Source organism: Pinus tabuliformis, chromosome J, assembly GCF_031772625.1.
Source record: "Pinus tabuliformis cultivar Carrire ecotype Pingquan chromosome J, CPIR1, whole genome shotgun sequence".
NCBI classification, from domain to species: Eukaryota; Viridiplantae; Streptophyta; class Pinopsida; order Pinales; family Pinaceae; genus Pinus; species Pinus tabuliformis.
This window is the reverse complement of record NC_142295.1, coordinates 567,635,066-567,647,591: the sequence shown is the minus strand read 5'-3', so window position 1 is coordinate 567,647,591 and position 12,526 is coordinate 567,635,066.

The following is a 12,526-nucleotide window of genomic DNA, read 5'->3' as shown; positions in this document are numbered from 1 at the left end:
CAAAAAATGTGACCATGAGGTTATTCGTGTAGACGTTCAGTGGTGAGGTAAGAAAATGGTTCAGAGCTTTGCCGGCCATAAGTATTCCTACGTTAGAAGAGCTTAAAAGATAGTTTTTGGAACACTGGGAAGTAAAGAAAGATCCTCTGCAAATCACTTCTGAATATACCAAGATCAAGTGAAATGTTGGTGATTTCGTTCAAGACTATTGTATTAGATTCAATGTGGTTTATAATGCAATTCCTAATGATTTAAAGCCAACTAGAAGATCATCTTTGCTTAAGTTCCCGGATGGTTTTGATCGGACATGGCTTATTAGTTAAGGGAGAGAGATCCAGCTACCTTAGAAGAAATGCAGAAAATTGCCGTTAGTGTTGAGACAAATTTGAATGACAAGAGAGCTAGATTGAAAGAAGAGAAGAAAGTCTCAATAAAAGAAGAAGCCTCTACCTCAGATCAAGTGCTCCGCAAGGTAGAAAATATGATTGAAAGGTTGGCACTTGATAAGCCTGAACCGTAGATTCGGAATCCCAATTTCCGTGGTCAGCAGCAGCCACAATTCAGGATCAAACAATGTGAGCAACGAGCACAAGAAACAACATCACAATAGCAGCAAGTAAAGACACCTCTTCAGCAGAATTTTGTTGGCCCCAAATCTGATGATGAAGACCATGTAATAGGAGAACAAAATCACTTCTTTACTCCTGATGATATGCCCACATTTATCACTGAAGATGATGAGTATGCAGAAAGTTCAGTTGTACAGCATGATGCAGATCTTATCTTGTCGAATGACACAACTCTTGAAGAGGAGTCGAATGAGTATCAAAGAGGGTATATGCATGCCTTTTCCGCCCAGCAGCGTCAATATTCATTAAGAAACAGAAATGTCCCCATCAATCCAATCCAAAAGAGAAAGGAAGGTCCAACATCTAAGAATGAGCCACCGGTTGCACCAAATAAAGGCAAAGAAGTTGTTGATCCTATGCCTAACAAATCTCCATCAACAAATGAACGATTAAATCAGCCCATTGTATCGAAAGATAAAGCTGAGAAGAAAGAGGTTCCAGCCAAAGAGGTAGAGAAAACTTCCAATTTTAGTTTAGAAAATGAAATTTCTAAATTGAAGGTATCCATTCCCTTGACAGAGCTGATGAAGAACAACAGTTATAGAGGTCAGGTCACCAAAATTCTGAATTTTCATCCAATGTCTGATATGGTGAGTGTGGAAGATGATAAACCTGAACTGATTTTTGGACCAGCATTAAATGGTGAGTCTCCAGACAGCGATGTGCCTCCTTTTATATCAGTTTGAGAGTGCATGAGTTTATGTTGCGTAATGCTATGTTTGATTCCAGTGCTTCCCATAATCTTATGCCAAAAGCTATCATGGAGAAGTTGGGTTTAGACATCACAAGGAAATATCATGATCTGTATTCATTTGATTCCAGCAGGGTGAGATGTATTGGGCTTATTAAAGACTTGGTGGTCAGTTTGGATCAGATTCCGGCTAAGAATATTTTAATGGATGTTGTTGTGGCAAACATTCCTCCCCGATTCGATATGCTTCTTTCAAGGTCTTGGGGAGCAAAGATCAAAGGAACTATGCAGCTTGATTTCTCCTATGCAACGATTCCAGTGTTTGGCCAAATGAGAAAATTGTATCGTGAACAGAAAATGAAATACATGATTACAAGCAAGGAGAAACCAATTAATCATCCGATTAATTATGTACATACAGATCTAGAGTCTTTTGTTTTGTATTCATATAGTTTCAATAATATTGATAGTCAATAGTTGTAGCAGATGATATTCCAGAAATAGTAGAAAATTTCAGAGAAGTTTTGAAGAGAGAAGGAAAAGAACATGGAAATACCGTTGAACAATCAGAAAAAGATGATGGACAACAAGCAGAAAAAACAAAGGAAAAAGAGTTTCAGCACTTAGAAGAAGAGGAAGATGGCCTATGGACCATGGATTTCGATGGCACAGTGGGAAATGATGGTGCTGGAATTGGAATTTGGGTACGCAGTCCTTTTTCTACTCCAAACAAAGTGCCGAGTAATGTGCGAGTATGTTCTTACAAACTTGCTTTTGATTGCTCAAACAATGAAGTTGAGTATGAGGCTTTGATTGCTGGCCTAAAGATCCTAAGAAAGCTGAATTCTAAGCGGATTACTGTATATAGCAACTCCGAATTGGTGATTAAGCAAGTTAAAGGCGAATATCAAGCAAAACATCCACGGATGCGGGCATACCAGAATGCTGTTCTAGAAATTTTGAAGTTGTTTTCAGATTACTCCTTGACGTGTGTGCCTCATATTCAAAATAGTATTGTTGATGCACTTGCTAAGGCAGCAAGTAATTTGAAGATTCCTATGAACTCAAGCAATAAATTTGAAATCCATGTGAAGCATCATCCGACTGTCCTGGACAATCAGAGATATTGGCAAGTTTTTCAAGATGATGAGGAGTTTAATGATTTTCTGCAAAACAAAGGTAAATTCAAAGATACCTCAATTGATGTAGAACATGATGATGGTAAAGATGATGTGCAGATCAATCAAATGGAAGTGTTGCAGCTCAAGGATAATGTGATTCCTAAAGTCTTGATACCTTTAGAAGAACTCTTTGATCATGATGACGTAGCCCGCAAACCAACATTGCAGCCAACAGAAAGGGAGTTGAAGACGTGAATACTGGAACTGCTGAAAATCCAAAGATGGTAAAGCTGTCCAAAGCATTGCCACCAAAGGTAAAGGCCAAATATATCAGTTTGTTGTCATCCTATGCCGATGTGTTTGCTTGGGATTGTTCTGATTTGAAGACATATGATACCAATATAATTCAGCACACTATTCCTATTAAGCCTAATCAAAAACCTTTCAGATAGAAGTTAAGAAGGCTTAATCCAAAATTGTTGCCATCAATTGAGAAGGAGATAAATAGGTTGTACAAATCAGGAATCATTGTTCCCATCCGTTTTTTTGATTGGATATCTAATTTGGTGCCTGTGCGAAAGAAGATCGGTGAATTCGTTTGTGCATTGATTTTTGAAATCTCAACAAATTTTCATTGAAGGATAATTATCTGCTACCAAAAATGGATCACATACTTCAGCAAGTAGTTGGAGCATCTCACATGTCACTACTCGATGGTTATTTCGGATATAACCAAATTTTAGTCCATGAAGATGACCGAGACAAAACAACGTTCACCACTCCGTGGGGAACCTTTCATTACGCCAAAATGCCTTTCGGTTTGAAGAGCGCGGGTGCCACTTTTCAGTGGGCAATGGACTTGGCTTTTGAAAATGAGAAGGATGTCTTCTTGGTTGTGTACCTTGATGATTTGACCGTGTTTTCCAAATCAGATGAAGAACACTTGTATCATTTGAAAATTGTCTTTGAAAAGTGTAGAAAATATGGTGTGTCGTTGAATCCTAAGAAGAGCTTGTTTGCCATGGATGAAGGCAAACTGCTTGGGCACATTATCTCAAAGGATGGCATCCGTATTTATCCAGCACGTGTGGAAGCGATTCCGCAAATTGACCTGCCCTGAAATAAGAAGGAGATTCAATCGTTTAATGGTAAGATGAATTTTCTGCGTCGCTTTGTTCCTAATCTTGTTGAACATCTAAGGGAGATTACAAACATGCTTAAGAAGGACAGCCAAGTGTCATGGACGGAAGAGGCTATAAAATATTTCAATTTAGTAAAATTGGCTCTTTCTTCAGCTCCAGTTCTAATCAGCCCGGATTATACTCAGGATTTTATATTGTTTTCATTTGCTTCGGAGCATACTATGGCAGCTGTGTTAATGCAGAAAAAAAATGAGCATGAAAGACCCATTGCTTTCTTCAGCCGGACTATAAGAGATGCTACGTTGAAATACAACATTATTGAGAAGTAAGCCCTTGCACTTGTAAAAGCACTGAAACATTTCCGTGTGTACATTCTGCATTCCCATATTTTAGCTTATGTTCCTAATGTTGTTGTCAAAGATGTTTTGGTCCATACAGATCCTGAAGCAAGATGTGGCAAGTGGATAGCAGCTTTGCTGGAGTATGATGTGGAGATAAGGCCCACAAAGCTTGTTAAAGGTAAGGGATTGGCGAAGTTGATGGCTGAATCAAATCTGCACGTCTTAGACATAAATCTGATCACTGCTATGTCTAATGAAAATGAGGAAATTTCGTCACTTCAGGTATCAGAAATGTTTGTTCTTTCTCCAAGGTATTCAGATATCATATATGTACTTCAGAATTTGTCTGCACCACCAGGTATGGCTAGAAACAAAGCTAGAACTCTTAAGTTAAAGGCTGCTAAGTTTTGTATCTTGAATTCTGCACTTTATTGGAAAGATCTCGGCGGTGTTTTGTTAAACTGTTTGGTGGAGGAAGAAGCGAAGCAGGTCAAGGAGGATTTCCATAAAGGAGATTGTGGCAGTCACCTTTTTTGGAAAACAATGGCAAATAAAATTCTGAGGGCTGGATACTATTGGCCGAAATTGTTTGCTGATGTGTTCAAGACTATCAAGAGCTGTCATAACTGTCAGATTTTTGAGGGAAAGTAGAAATTACAACCTTTGCTGCTTAAGCCCATTGAGGTGAGTGCCCCTTTTCAGCAATGGGGGTTGGATTTCATTGGTGAAATTCATCCTTCTTCTCCAGGTCAGCATAGATGGATCCTCACGGTGACAGATTACTTCACAAAATGGATCGAAGCAATTCCCACTAGGCAAGCTACGGATGCTGTAATAATTTCATTCCTTGAAAATAATATTTTGTCTCATTTTGGTTGCCCGAATAAGTTAATCATATATAACGCAGTAGCATTCAAGTCAGAAAGGATGGTTGAGTTTTGCAGTAAATATCACATTACTTTGGGGCACCCAACCACCTATCCTCCACAAGGCAATGAATTAGCGGATTCTTCCAACAAATCTTTGGTTAATATCATTAAAAAGATGTTGGAAATAAACAAGAAAAGTTGGCATAAGAAGCTGTTCCATGCACTTTGGGCAGATCGAGTGAGTCAGAAGAAATCCATTGGTATGTCCCCCTTTGAGTTAGTTTATGGAGTTGATACAGTGTTCCCTACCTCTCTTGCAGCTCCGGTAGTCAAACTTCTTCAAGAGGTTGGTAGTGAAGAGGATCCAATGCAGAGAAGACTAAATCAAATGATCCACTTGCAACAAACACGGGAAGATGTTTTTCAAAACACATTCAAGTTGCAGGAGAGAATTAAAAAGATTTACAATAGAAAAGCAAAGGTGGACACATTTCAGTTGGACGATGTGGTGTTAAAGTGGGATGCAAGGAATGAGGAAAAGGCAAGCACGGAAAGTTTGAAAATCTCTAGAAAGGTCCTTTTAAGATTTCAGCATATCGGGTACAGAATGCCTTTCTTTTGAAGGAGATGAATGGGGAAGATTGTCTAGGAAGGCCGGTCAATGGTTGGCTGCTCAAGCGGTACCTTTTCTGAGTTATTTCTGATATCATCATTGTCATTGTAAATACCATTTTATTTCAGTTTCACTGCAAGTGTGTGTTGTGATTTTTTCTTCAGTCTGGGGCCCGAAGTGAAGGCTATAATTCTGAAGAAAGATTTCAGTTTTGAGTTCAGTTTGTCGAGTCAGTTTTTCAGTCATTTTAGTTTTACTATCGAGTCGTTTTGATTCAAGTTTCAGTCAAATAAATTGAGTTAGAATCTTGTATTGTTTGTCAAAATAATGACTCCATAGCCCAATGGATGAAGGCACTGTCTAGCTCTTCCAGAGATCTGTCGTTCTTGGCACCTCCAAGGAGCTACCATCCCCATTGGAGCCAATGTTAGAGTCAGTTTGGTCATCCCTCCATCAAATATCAAAACTCTTTTTGCATTTCATTTTTAGGTGTCCCATCTCGCTTGATCAGTTGCATTCCATTAGGAGCATGCTATAAATCTGTCGGAAGGGCTTTTGTCATTCATCCCCCTCATGCTTTGCACTACTGGCTCAGGTCTGTTCATCAAAATCAAGTCTTAAAAGTCATTTGCAGTCATGTTTCAGTTTCCAGGTCATAGCAGTCATTTTAGTCATTAGGTCTACAGTTAGTCAATTTGGTCTTCAACAAGGTCTAATAAAGCCAGTAGGCCAGAGGGAGGTTCTTAATAAGTTGTTATTTCAAATATTTTTATCCTCATACGGATGGATTATGACTTTTCTTCAAAACTATGTTTTGAAGACAAGTCGACATTTCGTTTTTGTAATAATTTTCCAAAATTTTCAGTTCTTGAAATCTTCAGGCGCAACCCTGGTCTCCTTTGCCAAATTCCATGTCAGCTATTCCTGCAAAAAATTGCCAAGAATTTCATCATTTCAACCAAAAAATCAAGGAGGAAACAAAAGACAGAGTTGTATTAACTGTGAAAAAGTGCCAATTTCAAAACATTACAAAAATGGGTTTTGAAGAGCCAAAAATCAAATCAATGTCTTTATAAAGGTTTTTCCATGAAAATCAATGTCATTCTGCATGCCAAGGTCAAAGAGAAACATTTCAAAGTAAATTGGGTGAGAAAGTGCGTGTTTTGGGGTGAAATTGTTTGCAACTAGTCGGCGCGGCGCATAGAATAGGTGGCGCAGTGCATTGGGAGAAACTGCCCAGTGTTATTCTGGAAGTGCACGGTGCACTGGGTTCTTGGCGCCGCACATACAGTCCACAGCCCGAATTTGCTTGAAATTTGTCTAAGTTTCTCATTCCTTGCATGAATTTACCAGGTAGGGCCTTCTTCTTGATGTTGCATCAAATTTTGTTATAAGTGTTGGTGGTTTATGGGTGATAACGGTTGAAAAAAAACCCAAACCCTACATCTAAAGTGCCTTCAAAGGAAGTTTGTTGTGGGTTCTTAAATCTTTGATTTGTCAGCAAAGACTCTCCTCCTTCACCATTTCTCCCTTGTTTCATCATTTCCTATCCCCCCGCCCCCACTAAGCTCATCAATCCTACATTTTCTTTCCTACATTCAAATCCCAAAAACCCCAAAACCCTAGCCCTTATAAAAATCTCCCAACCCTATACAACAATCTCAAACCCTAAACCCTATTCCCATACATAAAATCCCCCTCCTCTCCCTAATAAAATTTATTTCAATATTCCCTAATCCCCTACTGTTTTCCCCTTCCTAACATTCCCTGGTTGCATTTGTTTTTTTTTTCCTTGGTGGCAGAATCCAACTATATTGCATTACAACACAACAGTTTCATACATCATTAAAGAGCAGTCCAAGCACAGTTCATATACAACAGCATCTTTTCTTCAAGGTATTTTGTACAGCAGTCATGGCATCTGAGCATTCATCGGACTATGAAGTGGAAACCCAAAGTGACTCACCCTTGGAAGAACAGGCACCCCGGAGACCTCATAAAGGTGGCAGACATGTTAGGGAGGAACCGACCACCCTTACAGAATTGCAGGCCTGCCCTCTTGCCATGTTTTGTTTTTAGCATTAGTCATGCTATGAGTTTTGTCAAAAGGTGGCTAGTGTCCAATGAGCTAGCTCGTCTTTTTGTGCTGCACTTACATGGAGATCAAGCTACCTTAGCGGTGTCACCTTCACGCTTACAACAGAATCTGTCTCATTAGCAACCGGTATACCGAACATTGGTGAACCATGGCACAAGAAACAGAAGATTTACCGGCATCATTATGAGCCATACATTAAAACCAGTTTCTTGAGGCAGCTCAAGGGAGTGTTCCCATTCCGATATTTGAAAGATGAATATGCTCCACTAATGAGATTGATCATGAAATATTTCAGTTGTGAGGGACGGTTCTCTCGTCTTTATGCTTATCACTTCAGGTTGCTCATGCATTTCACCAGGGTACGGATGATGAACATTCCGTATTTCATTTGTTGGAACATAGAGAGGATGACCACCTTTATACAGCATAAAACCCCTCAGCAACAACTTAACAGTGTCTATCATTTTGCTCTTATTAAGATTTTGGTGGTTCATCAGCTTGGATTGCAGGGCATCACTTGGGATGATTTCATCTCTCGTGACTTCTTTAGAGCTTCACGGGGATTATCAAAGGTTAAGCATGAAAGTGGTCCTTCTCATCAATATGAGTGCCATGAGACCGCTAGTGTGTCGGTATTCATCACATATCAGAGAGGCACCAGACATTTGTTTGCAGCGGCAAAGCGAGTGTTAACTCCACCCGGGGTGGAAGGGGCCTCGCTTCCTCCATCAGAATCACAGGTACTGGACAAAGGCAAGAGGCCAATGCAGGATCAGGGGCCTTCAGGTGAGCCATCAGGTGAACGTGAGACTGACTTGATTCTCATTCATGATGATGATACAGATACGGGCCCACAAAGTGCCAAGCTTAGAGAGATCATCCAGGAGCAGCAAACAGAGATCGAAGCCTTATCCCTTGACTTGGAGAGGGCTAAGTGGACGATGAAATATTTGGAGCAGAGAAGCAAACAGCTTGAAGATCAGCAGGCAATCATGGAGCTACAAAACATTCGTGAGCATCGCCAAGCTACACAAAGGAGAAGAGTTGAGCTCACGTCTTTGGAGCAAGAGATTAATGAGGATCGAGAGGCCAATCTCGAGAGAGTTAACATGCACTTAGAGAGGCTATGGACAAGGTCGACAAAGACCATGCATTTCTGAGACACATGGATTTCCACTACATGGCACGAAACAAGGTGTGCAAGGCCCAAATCAGGAATTTGAAGGCAAAATTGAGGAAGGCAATAAAGAAGCAAAAGAGGCAAAGGGAGCTCGATCGTCTTCAGATATTAGCTGAAGCCTCTTTAGCCTATCATAACACTTAATGAAGAAGCTCCAACCCAAATTTCAAGAAATTTGGGGCATTTTTGGTATTTTTGCAAATTTTTGTACAAAAAACAGGGTTTTCCTCCCTGTGCGCCTCGCCACGTGGCGTGCGCTTATGATAGGAGGCTCCAAATGAAAAAAAGTTTGTATTTTTCGATTTTTCATGAAAAATCATGACTTTTGGTGCATGGCCAAGAAGTTGGGGAAGTTTTGAGTCCTCAGGAGGTCAAAAACACCCTAAAAATTACCTCTCTGCCCCTAATTTCACACACAAAAAGCAGTCTTGGGAGATTGAGGCTTTTGGAGGGGCAAATGGGCACCAAATTCAGAAATTCCACTTGGGTTGGAAAGTAGACAGGCAAGGATTTCCAACAAGAACACTTGGGCTCAATTTGGACTTCATTAAGTGCCTCAAAATAAGCTTCAAAGTGGCACGATGCATACAGAAATTGGCGCGGCGCATAGAGGTTTTTTGCCCAGTTTTTCACCTTCCAGCTCAGAAATTCGGCCAGTTTGACTAGTTTTTCTTTGTGATGTTATTTTTCATCTATCTTGATGTAATTGGATAAACATGATGTAATTTTGGCACTTATTTACTTGTTCTAAAGGATTCATTCACTAAAAAGTGAAAATTTAATGAATGAATCAGTTTCCTACCTTATAGAGGCAAGTTGTTTTGATTGCCTAGATTTTAGTGCTTTGTTTAGAATTGGTTGAAACAGCTCCTAGAATGATGAGCTCGACCCTAGAGGCAAGGGAATGGGTTGGGCTAGTCTATATCATGTAATTCCTAAGTCATTTTCAGGGTTGGACTCTTGGGAAAAGTTTGGCACTCTATTGTACATTCATTTCTGCATTTTTGGCTAAGGAAAGACCAGGGTTTTGCAGCACTATTTGGGATCCATGTGCCTTTATGTTTTGATGGTGTGTTTCTTTGATTAATTGTAAGTTCATTAGTGTTATGTGTATCATTTTCTTGCTTCTTCTTCTGAATTTGAACAAATGAGTGATTAAGGTAGAATCCATAATTGTTATGCTCTGCCTTTGAATTTGTTTAAATTTCCATGTTTTCATCTGTTTAAAGAGAATTCTTGAGACTTTCTTGCTCTCCTTAACTCCTCACCAGTCTGATCTATCCATCTCACTCACTTTAAAGCATCAAAATGATTGCCTTCCTTGCCCCAATCAGAACTCTGCAGAAACTGTGCCTCATCCCCGAGCCCAATTTGCCTTTCCCATTTTTTCAACAAAAATCACCAAAACTTAAATCAAATCCTTTGCACTTAATACCTAGCCTAAGATCAATTGCAAATTTAGTCATCTCGAGCTTCATCGATTACCTTTTGCCGAGATTGACCTAGAGAGAGCCCTCTCCTGTCCTCGTAGGGCTAGCTATGAGGCTGAGCGTGGTTTGATGTGGACCTAGAACCTTGTCTTTTCAGGCTGAGACAAATCTAGGCTCTAACAGACATCACAGGCCTTCGACCAAAAGACTTTATATGGTGTTCGACATCAAAACATCTATTCACACCATGCAGATTGTACTGTAGTACCTTGAGAATCACTATCATTATTGGTGATTTCTCTCGCGTTTGTTAACAGCTTACTTCATTGGCTGGTAATCAGACGGTGTCTTCCCATGTTCGACTTCAGATCACATTTTTACATGGTTAGACTCGTACTTCAGCAAATGGTTGGATGAGATAGAAGACCCTGGATCTAGTTTCATCCATCCGAGTTGCGATTTCGGGAGAGTACTAAATCATCTATACAATGGCTTTACACAGATAGTCATGGATCTATATCTTTAGATGACTATCTGATTTATGTACATGTAATGAAAAGTTTATATATTAGGCATGGTATACCTTCCCTCAGTAATTCATGAAAAATTCAAAAATGTCATGATATTATGTATTGTAATTGTTACAGGTCACCGTCTGCTTTAGATCCTCCTCATCACATCATAAACCATATCACTCAACATAATTTATCATTTTTAACTTCATGCTTAGGGGGAATCTGTTACAGGTCTATTTGGGCACATCACTCCCGACGATCAAATCAGTGTAAACACGATATATCAAACTCTAATTCAGTTGCTACACGCCCTAGACATGCCACTTCATTGAGTGCTTTCATCCATAAAAGTTTCCTAGTTTGAAACCTTGCTGAAATGCCTCCTTGGGACACCAATGCACCCTTGGTCAGGGAAAACTGCTCTGCATAGCAGGTAGGCCCATTCAAACCTGTGATGCATAGCACTTAGGCCTACTTAAACCTGTGTTAGGCGAGGATGAGCGAAATTGGCATAAGATTCTGGGAATATTCCTTGATTCTAGAGCATTCTAGAAGGAACCCAGCTCCTATCCATCAAAATGAGCTCGACTTAGGATAGCCTTGGATCATCTAATCCTATATCCTCTAATCCCTTTGACCATGGAAACTATTCATCCAATTATGGAAAACCAAGCAATGTCATATTTATGACAAAAACACTTGCATTTCCCTATAAATTGACCATTCATCATAGTGATTAGGGGGCTGGAGCTTGGATATTATAGAGAAATATTGTTGGTTTAGAGACTTGAAATCATTGTCAAGTAATGTTATGCTGTTGGATTGATGTTGCTATTGGTGTGATGAGGGTTTGGACTAAGCTAGATGAGTGACACGAGATCGAACCACATTGGGTGTAACTTCTCCTTCTATCAATCAATAAAGTTGTTTGTTCCTTTTCCAATACTTTTGTCTATACCTATGATGAATTTATGCTAAAATGTTGTCGATTCCATTTGTTTACAATAAATAGATCAGATGCTTTGATTGTTGTCATCTTCTGTTTATGTTGGCAAGTACCAATTGAGTGAATTCAGTTTGAGTGGGAGCGATGGGAGCAACTCAAAGGAGATCAAAGGAAGCAAAGGATCACCAGTAGGTTCATTTATCTTATTTGTTTATTGTAGGAAAATGTTAAACATCTTTACTTCAGTTGTTCTAAGTGTAAGTACCCACTTAGGGAAGATATACTTATCCGTAGGTATAAATTCCATATAACAGACACCTTTAGAGTAATTGGAGTCATAAAGGGGCAGTAGGGCACATACCTTATTAATGGGGGATCCACTCATAACTTCATCAATGTAACCCTGGTCTTAAGGGGGCACTTGGATACACAATAATTTGAGGGTTTTGATGTAGAATTAGTAGGAGGACAACACATTTATTATTTTAGGAAAGTTCCCCAATTGGAATTAAATATGGGAAACTACACCCTAGTAGATGATTTTTACACAGTAGAGATTGAAGACACCAATGTGGTACTAGAGTATAGTGGATCATTACTATAGGAAGGAACTGGAAGGATTTTCATACCATGGAGATGGAGTGGGTGATGCCAAAAGGAAAAAGAGTGCTTCTCAGAGGAATTACCACAAGAATGGTCATGGCTAAGAAGATGGAATCTATATTTCATCATGGAGACATAACCTAGGTTGTGTAGTGTATGGTAACAAAAAAAAAGACATAAGAAGGATATAGGCATTACTCAACAGATATCCAATCCTTTCTAGATAGACAAGAGAGGGGTTTCCAGGTTATCCTTCCCGGTAGACCACTAGACAGGGGTTTTGAGCAAACTATAAAATTGGAGGATGGGTCCAAGCCAGTTATCACTACACCATATAGGAACCAATCA